This window comes from Neolamprologus multifasciatus, chromosome 19 (genome assembly GCF_963576455.1).
Source record: "Neolamprologus multifasciatus chromosome 19, fNeoMul1.2, whole genome shotgun sequence".
In the NCBI taxonomy this organism is placed as follows: Eukaryota; Metazoa; Chordata; class Actinopteri; order Cichliformes; family Cichlidae; genus Neolamprologus; species Neolamprologus multifasciatus.
In genome coordinates this window covers 9,287,263-9,313,517 of record NC_140457.1, presented here as the reverse complement: position 1 = coordinate 9,313,517, position 26,255 = coordinate 9,287,263, and the positions used below count along the sequence as shown (strand labels likewise).

General features: G+C 38.0%; 1 protein-coding gene and 1 long non-coding RNA gene across 2 annotated transcripts in view; one reads left to right on the top strand and one right to left on the bottom strand.

The window, feature by feature from the left end:
- Positions 1-26,255, top strand: part of ccdc177 (coiled-coil domain containing 177) — a 152,570-nt gene that overhangs the window by 21,890 nt on the left and 104,425 nt on the right. The window lies entirely within an intron of this gene.
- LOC146495950 (uncharacterized) lies at positions 17,155-18,878 on the bottom strand. The gene is made up of 3 exons (XR_014871188.1): positions 18,594-18,878; positions 17,916-18,499; positions 17,155-17,802 (listed from the first exon to the last, which is right to left on the bottom strand). It is a non-coding gene; the product is annotated as an uncharacterized LOC146495950 (long non-coding RNA).

The following is a 26,255-nucleotide window of genomic DNA, read 5'->3' as shown; positions in this document are numbered from 1 at the left end:
CCACTAATATTAAAATGTGTCTTAAACGATTCCTCGTGCTCTTTGTTGTTGTAATATAAATGTCCAATGCGCTTCAGAGCCTGGTCTCCAGGGGATTTCTGGTACCACTGCATGAGCACGTAGTCGGTCTTTTCATGGCTGCAGACCAGCTGGACTTTTTCTCCAGGTCTTCTGAAAACTTCCAAAGGTGTTTGGGAAACTTTAACACCCAGACAAACACCTAGAAACAGAGAAAATGAATAATCAGCATATAAACTAAATATAAATTGGGATCCTTGGATGATAAATGTGATTACCAGTGAGCCAAAACAAACTGAATAATGTCAGCATGATGAGCTTCTGTCTGAAAACAAAACAGTGAGTGATATGAACATTTTCCCCATGCACACTTTTATTGACACCCCCCTCTTTGAACTAGCTACTGCATGTTTAGATATCAGTATTTCTTGAGCTTCATCGCCACCTACTGGAGGACATAAAAATCAAGTCATCTCTAATATCAGATTAATTGTTGAGCAGTTTTTGTACAGCTTCTCCTACTTCTCACATCACTGTGTTTGCTGACAGCACAGAAATACACACCACTGTCATTCTGCTGCAAATCGTTCACAGTTAGAGCGCCATTCTCAGCTTTTGCTTTTAGAGCTGAATATTTGTTTTTAGGTGCCCCACCATAGTCGGGCACCCCACCCAAAGCTGTGTAGACGATGAGTCTCATGGTCTCGCCCGGTCTTTGAATATACCAGTACATCTGGTTATGAGATATATCTTTTTTGTGGCTGCAGTTCATCTCTGCAGCTTCGTTAACATAACTCCATCTGATTTCAGGTTGTTGAGTCACATCCTGGGAAAAACCTGAAAGAAGAAAATATAAATGAATATTAAAAATACTCTGAGCAAACGTGTTCAGGTCTTACATGAACAAAAATGATTAATGTTTATGTACCTTGAAGCCACAGAGATGAGAATATGAAAGCGATGACCGGTTGAGCAATCATTATGTTATTGTACAATGTGATGAGAGAGATTTTCATTATTTAAGTCTCCTGCTTTTTATAATGGTAGGTGGAGGTTAAAGGCTTTTCCTCACAGTAAGGACCTCCCATTCCCTTACTGGGTTATAATCACAAAACCAATGTTGGTTAGAATACAGGTGCAAGCAGCTACGAGCTGTAAGAAGACTAACAGTGAAGAAGTTTTTGTATTGAGTATTATTGTTATGTAGCACTGTGTAACTAGCAGCACAGAAGTACACTGCACTGCTGTTCATGAAGAGATCTTTAATTGTCAGTGTGCAGGTCTGGTCTTTATTTGCATTCCCATGAATTGTCACAGTCACTCCGGGCTCTAGAAATGGGCTTGTTCCTACCATGTATCCCAGGAGCTGTAGTTGACTGTTTTCTGTTTGCTTGTACCACAAGATGCGATCATAGTTAGTTATCTTGTGTACACAGTTGATTTCAGCTCTTTGTCCTTGATTTTTATACATATCAGCTGGAGTCTGGTAGACTTGGTCACTGAGTGAGGAACCTGTGAAAAATGTCAACAAAAAATCCCACAACAATATAAAACAACAAATATGTGAGTAAAGGATTAAAAATTAAAAAGTAAAAAAGGTGCATTACCTGAAACCAGGATAATGTTTAAGGTTATGTAGAAGAAAGTAAATATCATATTGTGTTGCATGATTGTATTCAAGAAGTTGCATGTTAAGTCTTCTGTGCTTTCATAACTGTGTATTCAGCTACACTGATCATTCATTTGTCATTTCTGGTTAAACCCTCCCATCAAAAAATGGGCAGTGATGCAGTGAATTCTGAGCAGCCTTTACGCCACAGACATACTGCCACGTTATGAAATGGCTTAAAGTGACAAAAACCTGTAACAGATTGTCCTTTTTCAGCACCTCACCATGTTATTAATATGCTTGAATTTTTAATTTCTATCACTGAATTCTATCCAGTATATCCAGATTCATAAAAAGGTGGATTTTTCTCAGACCTCACCAATGACTGTGAGCTGTGTCAAAGGTGATTTTATTCAAAGGTTCAAAGTCCCAAACTTGCTGACAGCTCAGAAGTTGCTTTTGTTTCTTTTTAAAATGATTGTTGTCATAGCTAACTCGATGCAGAAGATGTTTCCTGAGCAACTGTTTCAGTAGTTTGACAGTAGACGTGGTGTAATAACTCAAAAGGCCTTCCAGAGAATATTAATAAAAAGAGAAGCATATTTTTATCTATGGGAGCTCCTTTTTTTAATCTCTTGCATGAATCATGTACCTGGAAGCCACAGAGATGAAACAACAACTGTGAAAAGCACTTGAGGAATCATAGTGATACTCTACAATGAGAAGCAGCTGACATTGTAAATATTAATGCCTGTTGTTAATTAAAACCTTTAACCTCCACCTATTATTATAAATAAATCTAAGGACCTCCCATTTTAGTACCGGATTATAATCACAAGACCAATGTTGGTTAGAATACAGGTGCAAGTCTCTGTGAGCTGTAAGAGATAAAAACTGGCAATTGGAAGGTTTTTGTATTGAGTGTCAGTGATATGTAGCACTGTGGTATCTAGCAGCACAGAAGTACACTGCACTGCTGTTCATGAAGAGATCTTTAATCGTCAGTGTGCAGGTCTTGTCTTTATCTGCACTCCCACCAATTGTCACAGTCACTCCAGGCTCTACAGATGGGTTTGTTATAAACATGTATCCCAGGAGCTGCAGTTGGCTGTTTTTTGTTTGCTTGTACCAGAGGATTACATTATAGCTGTCTATACTGTGCGAACAGGTGATTTCTGCTGTTTGTCCTTGAATTTTATACATATCAGCTGGATCCTGGTGGACTCGGTCACTGAGTGAGGAACCTGTGTTTAAAAAAGCAAACAAAAAAACATCAGAAACCTCATCAGAAATAAATTTCCAATATAAGAGTAAATCCTGAAGACTTGAAAAGTTAAAGAGTGCATTACCTGACACGAGGATAATGTTAAAGCTTATGCAGAAGAAAGTGATTACCATGTTGTTTTGCATAACTAAACTCAGGAACAGCGCTGTTATGTTGTCTGTGCTTTCATAACTGTGTATTCAGTTCTGCTGATTATTCATATCTCATTTCTTGTTAAACCCTCCCACCAGGAAAATGGGCAGTGATGCGGTGGATTCTGAAGAGCCATTATACTACAGACATACTGCCAGCTCATGAAAATAAATAGTGTTTCTGTGTTTGAGTTCCACACTGTTATTTCTTTCTTTGTCTGTGAAAGCTTTGTTGACATAACACCAGTTGATTTTACGGGATTGAAACACATCCTAGGAAAAAACTGAAAGAAGAAAATGTATATGAATACTAAAAATGCTCTGAGCAAACGTGTTCAGGTCTTACACGAACAACAATGATTAATGTTTATGTACCTTGAAGCCACAGAGATGAGAATATGAAAGCGATGACCGGTTGAGCAATCATAGTGTTACTGTACAATGTGTTGAGAAAGATTTTCATTATTCCTATTATTTCCTATTCCTTTAAAAAAAAAGTTTTTCTCATAGCTAAAGCTGTTTCCTGAGCAACCATTTCAGTAGTTTGACAGCAGATGTGGTGTAATAAATCAAAAGGCCTTCCAGAGGATATTAATAAAAAGAGAAGAATATTTGTATCTGAAAGGGGAGCTGCAAAAATGCATGTGATTTTTTTTTTTAATGTATATTGTTTTGCCCTGACAACGATCTGATGTTTCCAAGTATAATTATCAGACTGTGGCATGCAGTATTTAACTGTCACTGTCCAAATGCTTATGGACCTGACTACACCTGCTGTGAGCAGTGTGGACAAATTAAAGATAAAACGAGAAATGTAATAGTCAAGCAGCAATATAAGATGAGTTAATGTAAAATAATGGCTGTACTGCAGTATTTAAGTCAGGTTTAGTGTCTTCTGTAAGTGCCTTCTCACTCAGCATCATATCATTTAAGGAATAAACCAATGTGATATCAACAGAGCAGATATTACATAAGTAAACTGAAACTGCAGCTAAAAATATGTTGGCTTTTGATTCTTTACTGTTTAACTTGCAGAATATCAGACACTATGCTCATCACCATCTCCTAAAACCAATGATTCAATGATTTGGATGTGAGTGAATACGTTTGGCAATATAGTGTATGTGCTGAGATGTAGGTCTGCCCCACCTGGTAGGAACAAAAGAGAATGCAAACTTTTATTAGGCTTGGAGGTCTGTCGTGTCTGCTTTTTCTACTTATGTGAATTAAAGCTGTACTTATGTTTTTGCTATTTTTTTCTTTCTTCCTGGTTTTATAAACAATGCATACTCTAAATAACACGCTTAGATAAATGATAATAGAACAAGGGTATATTTAATACATTTTTACATGACTGGATTAGGCCACAAACCACTAAAGCAGGTGCTTAAGAGCTTGTCTTATCAAGACCACCAAATGTAAACAAAAACAAAAAGCTGTGCAGTTTTTGTAGTGTTCAGTGGGGCTTTTTGTCATTGTGCATACCTTGCTGCACAATAGTACACTGCACTGTGCTCTTGTTGTGCAACTTTGATAATCAGAGAACTGGTTTTTGCCGTATCCCCACCCAAATCTCCAGTGATATTGAAATGATCTTTATATTGGTCTTCAAATGTGACATCTTTGTAGTACAAATGCCCAGTGAGTTTCATAGCTGTCTCTCCAGGCTGCTGCTGGTACCAGAGAATCACCCTGTAGTCAGTCTTTTCATGGCTACAGAAAATCTCCACTTTGGATGCAACGTTTGTGATAAACTCAGACGGAGACTGACGGACCTCGATACCCAGACAGACACCTGGATAGAAAATGAAAAAACATTCAATTTAACCCAAAAAATATGACACATTTAAAGAAACCACCTCCATGTCAAGATCATCTCATTTTAAGTAAAGACATTATTACCTATTAGGCAACAGAAAAAGAGAAAATGAAACATGTTGACCTTCCTTTTGATAACACGTTAAACTATGTGCCTAAGACTAATAGGGATTTAAATCACTGTGTTCTGACTTCAGATCAACTGTGTGACCCCACTGATCTATCTAAGACCTAAAAGAAAAGCGAACACTATGCTGGCTGGTATGTAAGAGGTCGGGGAAGTATGATCAGTTCAAAACCATCCACTTTGATGGTTTTGAGTTTGTGTATTAAGGGGAGGGTTTTTCCTCTGAGTGTGCACAGTAGTACACTGCACTGCACTCAGGTGCCTTGAGGTCGACTATAGACAGAGAACCATTCTTTTCTTCCTCCTCTCCACTCAAATCACCTTAAAATATTTTTTTTATTCTGGCGTTTCGTTCCTGGGCCTACATCAAGTCAAACTGCTGCACACATACCACTCCTATAGAGTCAACAGCACAGAAAAATCCAAGTTTATGAGCAGCAGTTTGTCACTTTGAAGATATGCAATCCAAAACAAATAAAAACATCTAATCATCTTTTTCTTCCCTTACAAAGTAATAAGCAAACTAAAGACTATTCTCTAACTCTCAAAAACCAAGAAACAAAAAATGAAGTATTTGAATAAAAAAGGGCCTCTCCCTCCTTATAAAGCTAGCTACAAAGTGCTCGATATGTGAAGGTAATACAAATTTAAAGTTTACTATTTACAAGGATTATTTACAAAATGCTTTCAGCTACTGTAACCACAAAGACTTCAGATTGTAATGCGGATCTCTCACAGACAGAAGAGAAAGCTGAACACACCCATTGTAATGGTAGAAAAAACATCACATCTTCATGGATCATGTCATTCTTTGTTGTTTTAATGCACATGTCCAGTGCACTTCATGGCTTGGGCTCCATGGGATTTCTGTCTTTCTGTGGTTAAGACCTGTTGGACTTTGTCTCCGGGTGTCTGATAAACATGATGAGCTCCTGTTTGAACCCTGAGTGACTCTTACACTTTGCCAGTTGCTGCAGGTTTTGATATCTGTATTTCTTGAGCTCCTGTGCCACCTACTGGGAGGACATGAAAGTCAAGTAATTTCCAACGTTAGATTAGTTGTTGAGCGGATGTTGTACAGCTTCTCCTGCTTCTCATGTCACTGTTTGCTGATAGGACAAAAATACATGCCACTGTCATTCTGCTGCATATTATTCACATTAAGAGTTCTCACGGTCTTTTCTGCTGCCTGAATATTTGTTTTTATGTTTCCCACCAAAGAATGTGTAGATGATGAGGCCTCAGTCTCTCCTGGTCTTTGAATGTACCAGTACAAATGGCTATGACTCTTTTTTTTTTTTTCGTTTTTTTCAATTTCTTGCATCAATCATGTGTCCTGAAGCCACAGAGATGGTACAACAAATGTGAAAAGCACCTGAGGAATCATAGTGATACTCTACAGTGTGATAGCTGGCATTGTACATATTAATGCCTGTCATTATTTATTATGGTGGGTGGAAGTTAAAGGTTTTAAGTCTGAGGACCTCCCATTTTAGTACCGGATTATAATCACAAGACCAGTGTTGGTTAGAATACAGGTGCAAGTGTCTGTGAGCTGTAAGAGATAAAAACTACCATTTGGAAGGTTTTTGTATTGAGTATCAGTGATATGTAGCACTGTGGTATCTAGCAGCGCAGAAGTACACTGCACTGCTGTTCATGAAGACCTCTTTAATTGTCATTGTGCAGGTCTGGTCTTTATTTGCATTCCCAGAAATTGTCACAGTCACTCCAGGCTCTACAGATGGGTTTGTTGAATACACGTGTCCCAGGAGCTGCAGTTGGTTGTTTTTGGTTTGCTTGTACCAGAGGATTACATTATAGCTGTCTATACTGTGTGAACAGGTTATTTCTGCTGTTTGTCCTTGCATTTTATACATATCAGCTGGATCCTGGTGGACTCGGTCACTGAATGAAGAACCTGTGTTTAAAAAAAGAATAAAATCAAAAATCATCAGAAACCTCATCAAAAATAAATTTCCAATATAAGAGTAAATCCTGAAGACTTAAAAAGTTAAAGAGTGCATTACCTGACACGAGGATAATGTTAAGGCTTATGCAGAAAAAAGTAATTATCATGTTGAGTTGCATAACTAAACTTGGGAACAGAGCTGTTATGTTGTCTGTGCTTTCATAACTGTATATTCAGTTCTGCTGATCATTCCTATCTCATTTCTTGGTAAACTCCTCCCACCAGGAAAATGGGCAGTGATGCGGTGGATTCTGAACAGCCATTATACTACAGACATACTGCCAGCTCATGAAAATAAATACTGTTTCTGTGTTTGTGGTACACACTGTTAATTTCGTTCTTTGTCTGTGAAAGCTTCATAGGCTTTGAAATTTGGCATGCTGTTTAGGGACAGAGTCCTTTTTTGCTCTATTCCCACCCAAATCTCCAGTGATATTGAAATGATCATGAATTGGTTTTCAAATGTGACAACCTTGAAGTTTAAAGAAAAGGTGTTTCATAGCTTTCTCTCCAGGCTGCTGCTGGTACCAGAGCATCAGTCTTTTCATGGCCGCAGAACATCTGAACCAACATTTGTGATGAACTCAAAGGGAGACTGACGGACCTCAAGACTCTGACACCTGAATAGAAACATAAAAAAAAACAAAAAACAATTTTGCTTAAATCATAACATTTACACTTTTAGATAATCTTATATTATGCAAACAGCATATTATCTGTCAGACAGAGAAAGAGAATATGGATTATATTGTCCTCCAATTTATGTTTTTTAGGGATCTAAATATCGGGCTTTGACTGGTTGAGGAGAAAAGTGAAGTGAAACTTATACTGGCTGGGATCTAACCAAGATGTGGTGAGGAGTATGTTAGTTTAAAACCATCCACTTTAATGGTTTTGAGTTTTTGTATTACAGGGAGGGGTTTTCCTCTCAGTGTGCAAAGCTTGCTGCACAGTAGTACACTGCACTGTGCTCAGGTGCCTTTAGGTCCACTATAAACATAGAAGCATTCTTTGCATTATCTCCACTCAAATCTCCACTAATGTTAAAATGTGTCTTAAACAATTCCTCGTGCTCTTTGTTGTTGTAATATAAATGTCCAATGCGCTTCAGAGCCTGATCTCCAGGGGATTTCTGGTACCACTGCATGAGCACGTAGTCGGTCTTTTCATGGCTGCAGACCAGCTGCACTTTTTCTCCAGGTCTTCTGAAAACTTCCACAGGTGTTTGGGAAACTTCAACACCCAGACAAACACCTAGAAACAGAGAAAATGAATAATCAGCATATAAACGAAAGATAATATAAATTGGGATGCTTGGATGATGCGTTTGATTACCAGTGAGCCAAAACAAACTGAATAATGTCAGCATGATGAGCTTCTGTCTGAAAACAGAACAGCGAGTGATATGAACATTTTCCCCATGCACACTTTTATTGACGCCCTCCTCTTGAAACCAGCTGCTAAAGGTTTTGATGTCAGTATTTCTTGAGCTTCATCGCCACCTACTGGAGGACATAAAAGTCAAGTCATCTCTAATATCAGATTAATTGTTGAGCAGTTTTTGTACAGCTTCTCCTACTTATCACATCACTGAGTTTGCTGACAGCACAGAAATACACACCACTGTCATTCTGCTGCAAATCATTCAGTTAGAGCCCCGTTCTCAATTTTTTTTTTGTTTTTTTGCTGGCTGATAGATTAAAAAATAGATAAAACTAGATAAAATTCTTCTTTACCTGAATAGTAATAACCTCAAACTGTGGGTATTTATACTGCACCGCCTTTAAGGATCCTTAAGTACTTCATGGCATTAATGCATGTACATGTGTGCTGAGATGAAGAGGTCTTTTCAAATCTTGGCAGAAAATTTTCATGAGGCGTGTAGAGGCATGTCTGCTTTTACTACTTTTGTGATTTAAAGTTGTACTTATTATTTGGACTTCATTCCTGGTTATATAAAGAGTACATATCTGAACAACATGAATAGATAGATAAGAATAAAACATGGGTGTGTTAGCATGTTGTTCTATGGATGGATTAAGCCACTAGACAACCACCAAAGCAGGTGCTTCAGAGCGTGTTTGATCAAAACCACAATGATGAAAAATAATGCTGAGTTTTTGTACAGTTCAGAGGGACTTTTTATCATTGTGCTTTGCTAGCTGCACAGTAGTATGCTCCACTGTGCTCTTGTTGTGCGACTTGAACAATCAGATAACCTTTTTTTACTGTATTCACACTCAAATCTCCTGTGATATTGAAATGATCTTTATATTGTTCTTCATATTTGTCATCTTTGTAGTACAAATACCCAATGAGTTTCATAGCTGTGTCTCCAGGCTGCTGCTGGTACCAGAGCATCATCCTGTAGTCAGTCTTTTCATGACTGCAAAAAATCTCCACTTTGGATCCAACATTTGTGATGAACTCAGAAGGAGACTGACGGACCTCGACACCCAGACAGACACCTGGATAAAAATATTTAAAAAAAAAAAACATTCAATTTAAACCGAAACATATGTTGCATTTAAATAATCTGATCAGTTTCCATGTTTAGAAGATCTTATTCTAGGTAAACACGTTATTACCTGTTAGGCAACAGAAAAAGAGAAAATTAATCATGTTGACCTTCCTTTGATAACATGTCAAACTGTGTGCCTAAGGCTTTAGGATTTAAATTACTGGGATCTGACTTCAGATTAACCGTGTGACCTGAACTAAGATCTAAAAGGAAAGTGAAGTGAGCACTATGCTGGCTGGCATCTATTTAAGAGGTCACATAATATAATGGGAGGGGTTTTCCTTTCAGAGTGCACACTACTGCACTGCAGAGTGCTCAGATGCCTTTACCTGAACTATAAATAGAGAAGTATTCTTTGCTTACTCACCACTCATATTGGCAGTAATATAAAACACAAAGACTTCAGAATGCATTTTTCAGCTTTCACAATTCAATTGTTAGCTTATACTCAGACTTCTCACACAAACACCCAATGCTACTAGCAGTCTAACTGCTGGCTTGTTGTTTGCAGGGGAAGCAAACAGTGGGGTGAGGTGGCTGTCACCTGGAAATTAAGATGCTTCTCTCTATCCAAATATCCAATTTGCACGCAGTATTTTCTGCAAACCTGCTAATAAGGAATCTCCACCTGTCTCAGCAGAACACAGAGGAGAGAAAGCTGAACACACAAACTCGTATGGTAAAAACAAACATCGCATAATCACTGATCATGACATTCTTTGTTGTAATACAAATGTCCAATGCACTCATAGCTTGGTCTCCAGGGGATTTCTGTCTTCCTGTGCATGCAGATGAGCTGCTTCCACAGGTGTTTGGTAAATTGCAACCCAGAAAAACACCTACAAAGAAACATATGGAATATAGATGATATGAAGGGGTCCTCCTGAATGATTCATGTGATTACTAATAAAACAAAATACATGGAAATTTGTCAGCATGACGAGCGCCTGTCTGAAAACGGAACATTAAATAACTCTTACCAGCTAGCACAAGTTTTGATACCAGTATTTCTTGAACTCCGGCGCCACCTACTGGAATACAAAAGTCAAGTCTTTTCTTGTATCAGATTGGTTGTCAAACAGAGAGATGAGACAATCTTTAAAGTCTAGGTATCTCTTGCAGGCTTCATTTACCTTGGAGACAGAGAGACGAGATGATACGGCCGATATTGTAAATGTTATAGCCTGCTGCTATTTATAAAAGGTTTTAAGTCACTCTAAGGACCTCCTATTCCTGTAATGGATCATAATCACAAAACAGTGTTGGTTAGAATACAGGTGCAAGAAACTCTGCGATGAGATGACAAGATAGTGAGAAGGTTTTTGTATTGAGTGTCAGTGATATGTAGCACTGTGGTATTTAGCAGCACAGAAGTACACTGCACTGTTGTTCATGAAGAGATCTTTAATTGTCAGTGTGCAGGTCTTGTCTTTATCTGCACTCCCATCCATTGTCACAGTCACTCCAGGCTCTGGAAATTTGCTTGGTCCTACCATGTATCCCAGGAGCTGCAGTTGGCTGTTTGTTTGCTTGTACCAGAGGATTACATTATAGGTGTCTATACTGTGTGAACAGGTGATTTCTGCTGTTTGTCCTTGTTCTTTATACATATCAGCTGGATCCTGGTGGACTTGGTCACTGAGTGAGGAACCTGTAAAAATGAATAATCAGAAACCTCACATCAATATAAAATATAGAATCAGAGTAAATCTTGAAAAATAAAAAAAGTTAACAAGAGTGCGTTACCTGACACCAGGATAATGTTAAAGCTTATGCAGAAGAAAGATGTTATCATGTTGTGTTGCATAACTAAACTCAAGAACAGAGCTGTTAAGTTGTCTCTGCTTTCATAGCTGTATATTCAGTTCTGCTGATTATTCATAGGCCATTTCTTGGTAAACCCTCCCATGAGGAAGTACAGTGGTGTTACTGTGTGTTATGAATAGCCACTACCCTACAGACGTACTGCCAGATTATGACATGACTGGTTCTAAATTGGACGTGTCTTTATGGCCTATATTTTCAAGTATATTCTCTGGGAATTTTATGTGATACCGCTGGGTTCCTATGAACCCTATAATGTCATTTTCTAACCCACTAAGTTTTTCAGTTATATTCAATTTCTTGAAAACTTAAATTTTTCTCAAACCACACTTAGAGTCATGAGCCGTGGGTAGTGATTATAAGGTATTTACCTTAAAAAAAAAAACTTTTTTTCATTTTTCTTCTTTGTTTTTTTTTGTTGTTTTTTTTTGCAATTTACAGGTCACCAAGTAAATCTTTAATATTGGAACTGCCCAAATTTTTATTGGAAGATTTAAAAATATCCAAAGACCACAGTTTTTTTGTGGTCTCCACCAAAGTTTGCACAAGATGCACCAACATTTATGGATTTTTAATTTTTTTTTTAGAAAAAAAACCCATCAAAACCAGTAAAATCAGTGGAAAAGCTGGCAAATATGAACCACTTTTCTATAGTTTGTCAAAAATCTGTGTTGAGATGGCTCCTGTAGAGATCCGTCTGCGAGCAGTGCCTGGGCTGTTAATAAGAACGCCATGATCAGTGGTGTCCAAGGCTTCAGATAAATCTAGTTGAACTAAAATGGAATATTGACCCTTATCTAAGCACACAAAAATATCATTAGTCAGTGCCATGGTTTTTTGGTAAAACAAGCAAACTCTTAAATGAATATTTAATAGAAAATGCTAATCACCACTTTGTAAAGCCCGCAGGAATAAGACCATTTATTTTAATTAGTGAGATGCAAAGATTCATTTTCCTGTACCACTAAAAGAAACGTAAACTTGGCAGTGATTTAGATCCTAATATGCTCACATTTTCATCTGAATCACGCACAAACAAGCTGTTGTTTTTGACTTTTATTATATATGAAAAATGTTATTAGTGGGATGTAACTAGAATGAACCAACAATAACGTCACAGTTGAAAACAGAAACCACACAAGCAGGTGTCTGAGATCAGTTTATTCCCTATACTTGTGTAAACCACTGATTCAAGGCTGCGTAGTTTTTGTAGTGTTCAGAGGAGCTTTTTGTCACAGTGCTTCTCTAGCTGCACAGTAGTACACTGCACTGTGCTCTTTTTGTGCAACTTTGACTATCAGGGAGCCGTTCTTTGCTGTATTCCCACTTAAATCTCCTGTGATATTGAAATGATCTTTATATTGTTCTTCATATTTGTCATCTTTGTAGTACAAATACCCAATGAGTTTCATAGCTGTCTCTCCAGGTTGTTGCTGGTACCAGAGCATCACCCTGTAGTCAGTCTTTTCATGACGGCAAAAAATCTCCACTTTGGATCCAATATTTGTGATGAACTCAGAAGGAGTCTGACGGACCTCAACACCCAGACAGACACCTGGATAAAAATATTTTTTTTAAAAACCCATTCAATTTAAACCAAAACATATGTTGCATTTAAATAATCTGATCAGTTTCCATGTTTAGAAGATCTTATTCTAGGTAAACACGTTATTACCTGTTAGGCAACAGAAAAAGAGAAAATTAATCATGTTGACCTTCCTTTGATAACATGTCAAACTGTGTGCCTAAGGCTTTAGGATTTAAATCACTGGGATCTGACTTCAGATTAACTGTGTGACCTGAACTAAGATCTAAAAGGAAAGTGAAGTGAGCACTATGCTGGCTGGCATCTATTTAAGAGATCACATAATATAATGGGAGGGGTTTTCCTTTCAGAGTGCACACTACTGCACTGCAGAGTGCTCAGATGCCTTTACCTGAACTATAAATAGAGAAGTACTCTCTGCTTACTCACCACTCATATTGGCAGTAATATAAAACACAAAGATTTCAGAATGCATTTTTCAGCTTTCACATTTCAATTATTAGCTTATACTCAGACTTCTCACACAAACACTCAATGCTACTAGCAGTCTAACTGCTGGCTCGTTGTTTGCAGGGGAAGCAAACAGTGGGGTGAGGTGGCTGTCACCTGGAAATTAAGATGCTTCTCTCTATCCAAATATCCAATTTGCACGCAGTATTTTCTGCAAACCTGCTAATAAGGAATCTCCACCTGTCTCAGCAGAACACACAGAGGAGAGAAAGCTGAACATACCCACCTCGTATAGTAGAAACAAACATAATCACTGATCATGAAATTCTTTGTTGTAATACAAATGTCCAATGCACTTCATAGCTTGGTCTCCAGGGGATTTCTGTCTTCCTGTGCTTGCAGATGAGCTGCTTCCACAGGTGTTTGGTAAATTGCAACCCAGAAAAACACCTAGAAAGAAACATATGGAATATAGATGATATGAAGGGGTCCTCCTGAATGATTCATGTGATTACTAATAAAACAAAATACATGGAAATTTGTCAGCATGACGAGCGCCTGTCTGAAAGCAGAACATTAAATAACTCTTACCAGCTAGCACAAGTTTTGATACCAGTATTTCTTGAGCTCCGGCGCCACCTACTGGAAGACAAAAGTCAAGTCTTTTCTTGTATCAGATTGGTTGTCAAACAGAGAGATGAGACAATCTTTAAAGTCTAGGTATCTCTTGCAGGCTTCATTTACCTTGGAGACAGAGAGACGAGATGATACGGCCGATATTGTAAATGTTATAGCCTGCTGCTATTTATAAAAGGTTTTAAGTCACTCTAAGGACCTCCTATTCCTGTAATGGATCATAATCACAAAACAGTGTTGGTTAGAATACAGGTGCAAGTCTCTGTGAGCTGTAAGAGATAAAAACTGGCAATTGGAAGGTTTTTGTATTGAGTGTCAGTGATATGTAGCACTGTGGTATCTAGCAGCACAGAAGTACACTGCACTGTTGTTCATGAAAAGATCTTTAATTGTCAGTGTGCAGGTCTTGTCTTTATCTGCACTCCCATCCATTGTCACAGTCACTCCAGGCTCTGGAAATTTGCTTGGTCCTACCATGTATCCCAGGAGCTGCAGTTGGCTGTTTGTTTGCTTGTACCAGAGGATTACATTATAGGTGTCTATACTGTGTGAACAGGTGATTTCTGCTGTTTGTCCTTGTTCTTTATACATATCAGCTGGATTCTGGTAGACTCGGTCACTGAGTGAGGAACCTGTAAAAATGAATAATCAGAAACCTCACATCAATATAAAATATAGAACGAGAGTAAATCTTGAAAAATTTAAAAAGTTAACAAGAGTGCTTTACCTGACACCAGGATAATGTTAAAGCTTATGCAGAAGAAAGATGTTATCATGTTGTGTTGCATAACTAAACTCAAGAACAGAGCTGTTAAGTTGTCTCTGCTTTCATAGCTGTATATTCAGTTCTGCTGATTATTCATAGGCCATTTCTTGGTAAACCCCTCCCATGAGGAAGTACAGTGGTGTTACAGTGTTCTGAATAGCCACTACCCTACAGATGTACTGCCAGATTATGACATGACTGGTTCTAAATTGAAGTTTTCTTTATGACCTATATTTTCAAGTATATTCTCTGGGAATTTTATGTGATACCGCTGGGTTCCTATGAACCCTATAATGTCATTTTCTAACCCACTAAGTTTTTCAGTTATATTCAATTTCTTGAAAATGTAAATTTTTCTCAAACCACACTTAAGGTCATGAGCTGTGGGTAGTGATTGAACAGAATTTACCTTAAAGAAAAGTTTTTCAATTTTGTTTTTCTGCATTATGCAGGTCACCAAGTAAACCTTTAATATTGTAATGCCAACAAAGTTCCAGCAACTGCCACATTTCTATTGGAAGATTTAAAAACATCCAAAGACCACAAAAGACCACCAAAGTTTGCACAAGATGCATCAACGTTTTTGGATTTTTAATTTTATTAGAAGTAAATCCATCAAAGCCAGTAAAACCAGTGGCAAAGCTGGCAAATATGAACCACTTTTTTCTATAGTTTGTCAAAGATCTGTGTTGAGATGGGACCTGTTGAGAACCATCTGCAAGCAGTGCCTGGGCTGTTAATAAGAACGCCATGATCAGTGGTGTTCAGATAAATCTAGTTGAACTAAAATGGAATATTCACCCATATCTAAGCACATAAGAATATCATTAGTCAGTGCCATGGTTTTTTGGTAAATCATGCAACCTCTTTAATGAATATTTAATAGAAAATGCTAATCACCGCTTTGTAAAGCCCACAGGGATAAGACCATTTATTTTGATTAGTGAGATGCAAAGATTAATTTCCCTGTACCACTAAAAGAAACTTAAACTTGGGAGATTTCCTAGTTATTTCCTTTCTGTGTGATGTAATCCTTGTGTTTTAATTCCTGATATGCTCATATTTTCATCCGAATCACCGACAAAAGAGCTGTTGCTTTCAACTTTTATTATATATTAAATGTGTTATTAGCGGGATGTAATTAGAATGAACCAACAATAACATCACAGTTGAAAACAGAAACCACACAAGCAGGTGTCTGAGATCAGTTTATTCCCTATACTTGTGTCAAACCACTGATTCAAGGCTGCGTAGTTTTTGTAGTGTTCAGAGGAGCTTTTTGTCACTGTGCTTCTCTAGCTGCACAGTAGTACACCGCACTGTGCTCTTTTTGTGCAACTTTGACTATCAGGGAGCCGTTCTTTGCTGTATTCCCACTTAAATCTCCTGTGATATTGAAATGATCTTTATATTGTTCTTCATATTTGTCATCTTTAAAGTACAAATACCCAATGAGTTTCATAGCTGTGTCTCCAGGCTGCTGCTGGTACCACAGCATCACCCTGTAGTCAGTCTTTTCATGGCTACAGAAAATCTGCACTTTCGATCCAACTTTTGTGATGAACTCAGAGGGAAACTGATGGACCTCAATACCCAGACAGACACCTGGATAAAAAAATATATATAAAAAAAAACCATTCAGTTTAAACCAAAACATATGACACATGACTGAAAACAAATTCAATTGAAATCATAACATAATGCCACATTTAATGAAACCGTCCATGTTCAGATAACCTTGTTGTAAGTAAAGAAGTTATTACCTGTTAGGCAACAAAAAAAGAGAAAATTAATCATGTTCCTTTGATAACGTCAAACTATATGAGCCTAAGAGTTGTAGGAATTTAAATTGCTGGGATGTGACTTCAGATCAACTGTGTGATCACATTGAACTAAGACCTAAAAGGAAAGTGAAGCGAACACTAAGCTGGCTGGTAGGAGGAGTATGAACAGTTCAAACCCATCAAAACCAATGTTTTTTTTTTTTCTTCAGTTTTTGTATTAAGGGGAGGGGTTTTCCTCTGTGTCCATAGTTTGCTGCACTGTAGTACAAGGCAGTGTGCTCAGGTGCCTGTAGGTCGACTATAAACACAGAAGAATTCTTTGCTTTCCTCAAATCACCATTAATATTAAAATAAATCTTCATACTCATGTTAAACTCACACAGAGGAGAGAAAGCTTAACAAACCCCCCACACTCTCTTATGGTAGAAGCAAACATCACATCGTTTATTATGAAAATCTTTGTTGTAATGCAAATGTCCAGTGCACTTGATAGCTTGGTCTCCAGGGAATTTATGCCTTTCTGTAGTTGCAGATGAGCTGCACTGAACTTCCAGCTTCCAGTTTGAATTTAGGAGACAGACACTATCTCCACTTTTAAGATTTGGCTCAAAGCTTTTCTTTTTCATAAAGCATATAGTTTGGAGGTTTGTCCAATAACACTGTCACTGAAGCGCTGTTGGGGTTTTTCTCAGTTTATGTTTTTGTTTTGTTTTTATTATTCTTATTTTGTTCTATTATTGTTGGGTCTTTACCTTACAATATAAAACACCTCTGGAGAACTGTTGTTGTGATTTGGCGCTATATCAAATAATTGAATTGAATGAAATGAAACTGAATATTGTTGGCATGATGAGCTCCTGTCTGAACATGTCTGACATTTATCAACTACTGCAGGTGTTGATCGGTATTTCTTGAGCTCCAGCGCCACCTACTGGAGGAGATTAAAGTAATTTCTAATATCAGATTAATTGTCAGGCAGTTTTTGTACAGCTTCTCCTACTTCTCACATCACTGTGTTTACTGACAGCACAAAAATATACACCACTGTCATTCTGCTGCAAGTCATTCACAGTTAGAGCGCCGTTCTCAATGGCTTCTTTGCTGGCTGAATATTTATTCTCAGGGGCTCCACCATAGTCCGACTTCCCACCAAACACTGTGTAGACGATGAGCCTCATGGTCTCTCCTGGTCTTTGAATATACCAGTACATCTGGCTGTGGCCCTTATCTTTGTTGTGGCTGCAGTTCATGTGTGCAGCTTTGTTAACATAACTCCATCTGATTTCAGGTTCTTGAAACACATCCTGGGATTGACCTGTAAGAAAAAAATATAATTTAATACCAATAATTCTATAAGCAAAATGTTTAGGCGTTAGATGGTGACAAGAAATCTTTAAAGTCCAGGTATCATTTGAGTGGTTCATGTACCTTGGAGCCAGAGAGATGAGACAAAAAATACAATGAGGGCTTGAGCAATCATAGTGATGCTCTACAATCAGATGAAGCTGGCACTGTAAATATTACAGCCTGCTGCTATTTGTAATGGTAGGTGGAGGTTATAGGTTTTAATTCTCTAAGAACCTCCCATTCCACTACCGGATTACAAGACCAGTGTTGGTTAGAATACAGGTGCAAACGTCTGTGAACTGTAAGAGACAAAAACTGGCAATTGAAAGGTTTTTGTAATGCGGATCAGTGACATGTAGCACTGTGGTATCTAGCAGCACAGAAGTACACTGCACTGCTGTTCATGAAGAGATCTTTAATTGTCAGTGTGCAGGTCTGGTCTTTATTTGCATTCCCAGCAATTGTCACAGTCACTCCAGGCTCTAGAGATGGGCTTGTTGCAAACATGTATCCCAGGAGCTGCAGTTGGCTGCTTTTTGTTTTCTTGTACCAGAGAATTTGATTATAGTTATCTATACTGTGTGAACAGGTGATTTCAGCTGTTTCTTCTTGATTTTTATACATATCAGCTGGATTCTGGTGGACTTGGTCACTGAGTGATGAACCTGTAAAAATGAATAATCAGCAACCTCACATAAATATAAAATATAGAATCAGAGTAAATCCTGAAAAAGTGAAAAGTTAACAAGAGTGCATTACCTGACACCAGGATAATGTTAAAGCTTATGCAGAAGAAAGTGATTACCATGTTGTGTTGCATAATTAAACCCAGGAACAGAGCTGGTATGTCTTCCTTGCTTTCATAACTGTATATTCAGTTCTGCTAATTATTCATACACCATTTCTTGGTAAACCCCTCCCACCAAGAAATTGGGTGGTGTTGCAGTGGATTATGAAGAGCCTCTACACTACAGACATACTGCCAGCTTATCAAAGGACTTAAAATAGTATCTTTTACTTTGAGTTACACATTTTCAATCTTTGCCAGAACCTTTCTATGAGCTTTCAAGTAAACATACTGTATAGGGACCGTATGAGGTATTTCTACCTTAAATGTTTTGGCTATAATCACTTTTATGAAAAAGTTAATTTTTTCTCAAGCCACACTTATGGCCATGAGCTCTGGGAAGTGAGTGAAGTGTATTTGGCTTGAAGAAAAAAATTCTTATGTTTTCCAATATGTTTTTTTGCCTTCCTCACTTTCATCTGTATGTCATTCGTCCTCATATTGAAATGTTTCATTGAGAAGCTACCAAATACAAGTTCAACACTAAGTGTTAAACTCTTAACACTGCTTAATCTTTCATGGAATAATTAGGCAACAGGCGCACATGGTCATAAAAATGTTTGCTAGTCAATTGTTCAAATACTTTTTAACCTCTGAAGATTGGGAGCTTTTTATAAGTCTAAAAAGGTGAATTCAGTGTTTTGTGAAACCCACTGAATTAAAGCTGAAAGTCAGCATCAGTCAGACATCTTGTTTGTAGTAAAATCCACTGTGTTGGTTTACAGAGGCACAATTACAAAAATCCTGTCATTGTCCAAATACGTATGGACATGTAGATTTCAGCTCCAACTAATTTTTTTTTTAATAAATATTCAGTTTAGCTCTTTGTATACAATTATTTTTACATGAATCATCCACATGATATGCTTTTGACATATTATTATGTATTAAATATGTTATCAGTGTGGCATCATTAGAACAAAATTATATTAAAAATCAAAAACCAAAACCACAAAAGCAGGTGTTCTAGATCAGTTTATTCCCTTTCTTGTGTCAAACCACTTATGATTTCGGGCTGTGGAGTTTTTGTAGTGTTCAGAGGAGCTTTTTGTGACTGTGTTTCTCTAGCTGCACAGTAGTACACTGCACTGTGCTCTTTTTGTACAACTTTGACTATCAGGGAGCCGTTCTTTGCTGTATTCCCACCCAGATCTCCTGTGATATTGAAATTATTGTTATTTTGGTCTTCAAATGTGACAGCTTTGAAGTTTAGAAACCCAATGAGTTTCATAGTTGTCTCTCCGGGTGGCTGCTGGTACCAGAGCATCACCCTGTAGTCAGTCTTTTCATGACTGCAAAAAATCTGCACTTTGGATCCAACTTCTGTAATGACATCGAAGGGAAACTGACGGACCTCAACACCCAGACAGACACCTGGATACAGGAGAAAAAAAAACAACAACATTTTGTTTAAATCATAAACATTGACACTTTTAGATAATTTTATGTTATGCAAACAAGTTATTACTTGTCAGACACCAGAAGACAAGAAAGGGAATCATCTTCATATTCCTTTGATTTGTTTTAGAGTTTACTTTTTAATTACTGGGATTCGACTGACTGGGGTTTAAGAGGAAAGTGAAGTGAAAATTATACTGGCAGCATTTAACAACAAGGTGGGGCGAGTGCATTCAGTTTAAAACCATTCGCTTTATTGGGTTTGAGTTTTGGTATTACAGGGAGGGGTTTTCCTCTCAGTGTGCAAAGCTTGCTGCACAGTAATACACTGCACTGTGCTCAGGAGGCCTTTAGGTCCACTATAAACAGAGAAGCATTCTTTGGTTTCTCTCCACTCAAATCTCCACTAATATTAAAATGTGTCTTAGACGATTCGTCATGCGCTTTGTTGTTGTAATATAAATGTCCAATGTGCTTCAGAGCCTGATCTTGAGGGGATTTCTGGTACCACTGCATGAGTGGGTAGTCGGTCTTTTCATGGCTGCAGACCAGCTGGACTTTTTCTCCAGGTGTTCTGAAAACTTCCACAGGTGTTTGGGAAACTTCAACACCCAGACAAACACCTAGAAACAGAGAAAATGAATAATCAGCATATAAACGAAAGATAATATAAATTGGGATGCTTGGATGATGCGTTTGATTACCAGTGAGCCAAAACAAACTGAATAATGTCAGCATGATGAGCTTCTGTCTGAAAACAGAACAGTGAGTGATATGAACATTTTCCCCATGAACACTTTTATTGACGCCCTCCTCTTGAAACCAGCTGCTAAAGGTTTTGATATCAGTATTTCTTGAGCTTCATCGCCACCTACTGGAGGACATGAATATCAAGTCATCTCTAATATCAGATTAATTGTCAGGCAGTTTTTGTACAGCTTCTTTTACTTCTCACATCACTGTGTTTGGTGACAGCGCAAAAATACACTCCACTGTCATTCTGCTGCAAATCATTCACAGTTAGAGCGCTGTTCTCAATGGTTTTTCTACTGGCTGAATATTTGATTGATTGATCATACTTGATTCATCCCGCAGGAAATTGGGCTCCACCATTGTCCAGCTTCCCACCAAACACTGTGTAGACGATGAGCCTCATGGTCTCTCCTGGTCTTTGAATATACCAGTACATCTGGAGGTGGCCCTTATCTTTGTTGTGGCTGCAGTTTATGTGTGCAGCTTTGTTAACATAACTCCATCTGATTTCAGGTTGTTGAATCACATCTTGGGATTGACCTGTAAGAATAAAATACAATTTAATAATAATAATTTTCTGATTAAAAGAAAAAATACCCTCTCTATCACATATGTTAAAATGTTCATGTACCTGGAAGCCACAGGGATGAGACTAAAAATATGTTGTTTTTTTTTAGTCAATCATTGTTATATTCTACACTGAGATACGGCTGACACTGTAAGTAAGAAGCCTGTATAATGCTAGGTAGCAATTAAAAGCTTTACTTCACATTAAGGACCTCCCATTTAAATGCTTCGTTCTAACCAGAAGACCAGTGTTGGTTAGGATACAGGTGCAAGGGGCTGTGGGCTGTAAGGGAGAAACTGCCAATTGCAAGGTTTTTGTATTGTGACTCAGTGATATGTAGCACTGTGGTAACTAGCTGCACAGAAATACACTGCACTGCTATTGAAGTCGAGGCTTTTAATTGTTAATGTGCATGTCTGGTCTTTATTTGCACTCCCATCTATTGACACGTTAAATCCGGTCTCTGGAAATCCTCTGTTTGCTAACATGTACCCCAGGAGCTGCAGCTGGCTATTTGATTGCTTGTACCAGAGGATTCGGTTGTGGTTGTCGTCGATACTCTGCAAACATTGAATTTTGGCTATATCTTCAGATGTTTTGTACATGTCAGCTGGTTCCTGGTGGACGCGGTCGCTAGGAGAGAAACCTGTTAAAAAAAAATCGGAAAAGAAAATACATGAGACTTAATTCAATGCAATAAGTTAAAATATTGTGGTTTTAGCATGTTTAGAGAATTGCTTTATTAGCCAAAAATATTAATATATTTTATAAATCTCAAAAATGTCATTACCTGAAACCAGTATGGTGTTAAAAGTAGTGCTTAGCAATAAGAAAAACATTTTGTGTTTTCTAAATGTTAGTTAAAAAAATAAGAGACTACAGTGTTATTCTTACAGTCTTTTTATCCTTCAGTTCATAAACATTTATACTGGTAATTTCCAGCCTCCTTTCAAGTCAAGCTGCCTATCAGCACACAGACATGAACTCATGAAATGGGTGGACTCGGATAAACCTCCTCTTAATGTTACAATCAAGTCAGCTACTGTGGGGCTGTACTGCCACCTTATGAAAGGAAACAATATAACTGGCTTTAAGCTTGCATGTCATGGAGTTTCATGCAGACATGGAAACCACTATGTTAAGGTTTTTGTATTGAGGATTGGTGATATGTAGCACTGTGGTATCTAGCAGCACAGAAGTACACGGCACCACTGTTCACGGTGAGATGTTTAACAGTTAATGTGCAGGTCTTGTCTTTATCTGCACTCCCAGTTATTGACACGTTCACTCCGGTCTCTACATTTGCCATGCTTATGTACAAGCGTCCCAGGAACTGTAGCTGCTTGTTCTTTAACTGCTTGTACCAAAGGATTTGATCATAGCTGTCTATTCTGTGTGAACAGTAGATTTTGGCTGTATCTGTGGAATTTATATAAATGTCAGCTGGTCTCTGGTGGACTTTGTCACTGAGAGAGGAGCCTGTGGGGAAAGAAACAAGAAAGAATTAGACCAAAAAAGGACATGGGCATTGAGGCTGCCAAGATGCAAAGCCAAATTTAAAATCCAATTTAAAAAATTGAATGAAGTAATACTTAAACTGCACATTTACAAGATTGTAGTAAACACTGGTATGTTTAATACCTGAAACCAGAAAACATTTTAAAATAATGGAAAGAAATAAGATGATCATTTTGACTCCTGGCTTGAATTAGAGGCAATCAGATACAGCAAATTGTAGCAGTTGCAATATTTATAACCTCCTGTCTGAGTAAGCCTTCCCCAGCAATTTTGTGGGTGGTGTCAATATGCATCCTCCTCCACCTAAACATATGCTTTACATTCGCAATACAAATTAATATATTCCAGATATTGCAAAACAGGTGCATGGGCCTGTGAGCTGTGACATAGAGATCAAATAAAATATGATTGAGAGGTTTTTGTATTGTGGATCAGTGATATGTAGCACTGTGGTATCTAGCAGCACAGAAGTACACAGCACTGCTGTTCAGGGTGAGATCTTTAATAGTCAACGTGCAGGTCTGGTCTTTATTTGCATTTCCAATTATTGTCACATTTGCCCCATCCTGTGGATTTCCTAGGTTTCCTATTATGTACCCCAGGTACTGTAGATGGCCTTTTATTTGCTTGTACCAGAGGATTCGATCATAGTTGTCTATACTGTGTGAACAGGTGATGTCTGCTGTTTGTCCTTGTTCTTTATACATATCAGCTGGATTCTGGTAGACCTGGTCACTGAGTGAGGAACCTGTGAAACAAAAAATGTTAACAAAAATGTAAAACATAGTAATATTAGAGAGAATCTTCAAAAAATGGAAAAGTAAAAAGAGCTCATTACCTGACACCAGGATCATTTTAAAACTCATACAGAACAAAAAGATGATCATTTTGGTTGCTCGCAGATTCATGGATTTATGTTGTCTGCGTTATTGCTTCTTTACTTTAGTAGCTGTAGCTTCTGTAACACTGATATCTCTCATCTGAATTAACCCCTCCCTTTTGGAAATCAACTTCTTTTAGGTGGGCAATGTATTCTTAACAGCCACAAACTGTTGACATACTGCCACCTAATGACAGGACTCAAAATAACAACAACCCAGAAACACCTGGTGTAGTAGATTGCTATTTTTCAGCACCTGCTGGAAAGCTGATGGCAAAGCTTTGTAAGCTCTCCGATAGTGTTTCTAAATTTCTATTACAATTTTCTCTTCTTTCTTTGTCAGTGGAGGCCTGAACAGTAGAACGATACGGCAAAAGGTTCTGAAATATGCGACAGTGTTTGACTCTTTTCACCAAGTTTCATGCATAAACCTCAAGTAACACCAGTGGGTCAAAGTTATAGTTGTATTTATGTATCTTTGAGCCATATGCATACATTTTAAACATTCATCAAAGTAGTTACCATATATCATTTTTCACCATATACAGTTTTGTTTTGAAAAAGTACATTTTTTTTTTTAGTATCCACAAAGATTTGTGTCATTTTAACAACTGTGATGTACGGTATGAACACACCCTATTAGCTTTTGAAATGTTTGGCCTAAAGAAAATTATTCTTGTACCTGGTAATACACAGATCCCAAGACCAAAAAGTGATAACCTACAGCAACACTTATAACAATAAATAAATATAAATATTAAATATATGTCATCAGCATATAACCTGCTACTAAATGTATCACCTATCACTTTTGCTGTTGTTGCACATTAGAGTCCTCAAACAGTGCACATTGTGGAGAGGGAGTTTTTGTATTGTGGCAAAGTGATAAGTAGTACTGTGGTAACGAGCAGCACAGAAGTACACCGCACTGCTGCTCACTGTGAGATCTGCGATTGTTAATGTGCAGGTTTCGTCTTTATTTGCATTCCCAGCCATTGTCACATTAACTCCAGGCTCTGGGTTTCTTAGGTTTTCAAGCATGTATCCCAGGAAATGAAGCTGTTTGCTTTTTGTTTGCTTGTACCAGAGGATTCAATCATAGCCATCTATACTGTGCGAACAGTTGATTGTGGCCGTTTGTCCCTGATTTTGGAACATATCAGCTGGAGTCTGGTGGACTTGGTCACTGAGTGTAGAACCTACGGGAAATGGATCATAATTAACCATAATTAACCATTGCAGTACTGAAACAAACAACTTTACACATGGAAAAGTAAAACCAGTCTTAATTATCAAGACATATAAAAAGTCAGTTACCTGAAACCTGTATGACATTAAAGATTATACAGAAGACAGGTGTCATCATTTTGTCTTTCATAGTTTCATTTAAGGAAGTCCGTGTAACTCCTGTGCTCTAAAACTGTGTGTATGAAGTTCTGATTTCTTATGCGAGTTTAACCATCCCATGGGTGGGGTGACGGGTTAGTCCATTACGTGGTGCCATAATGCACTCTTCTCTTCCTGAACTGTCACTATACTAAAGTTCTGCTGCTACCTGTAGAAGTAATCAAAGTACCGTAATACTTGACCTGACCTGAACTGTTCCTAAGCTCTCTGATTAGCTGTTTAAATGAAGTTAGAAGGTCGGATAGTATCTTAAGAGACGGGGCATCCAACATCTTGTTGTAGGATAAGTGGAAAAGAATGGGTGGGTGTGTGGATGCCAATCATTCTGTCTGGATTAAGAGAAACGCCCTGGACAGGTGACCAGTCTGTCACAGGACTAACACAGAGAAACAGATAACCGTTCATAGTCACATTCACACCTATGGGCAATTTAGAACCCCCAGTTAACATAGCGCTGCTAATTGCATGTCTTTGGACTGTGGGAGAAAGCACGAGTACCTGTGGGGAATGTGGACATTTCATGTTTTCCCCATGTGTTGGCATAAGTTAATTTAAGTGAGCAGAACGAGTACAGATGACCATTTTAATGGACAGTACCTCTAATTAAGAACAGAGCTAAAGAGGGCTTGATCAGACCAATTGTGAATAATAATTGTGCTCTGACAAACCTAAATTTAAGAAACAAGCGTGTGTGTGTGTGTGTGTGTGTGTGAGCTGTGATTTGGGAAGTTGAAGACCTTCATATGATCCTCTGATCTGTAGTTGTACTTGAGGTCCCCCTACAGTACAGGAATTAATTGCAACACTTGTGCCAACCATTCAGTGAGGTTTTTGTTCAGCTTTCACATGAGTCTGTATCACTGTGCTTACTGACGGCACAGAAATACCAGCCGCTGTCTTTTGGCTCCAGGTTCTTCACTGTAAATGTCCCATTATGAACCTCAGTCTTTGTGGCTGAGTATTTCTCTTTGCTGAATTTTCCAAAGTCGTGATTGGATTTTTTGGCTGTTGTCGTGAACACAATCAGTTCCATATTTTCTCCTGGCAGCT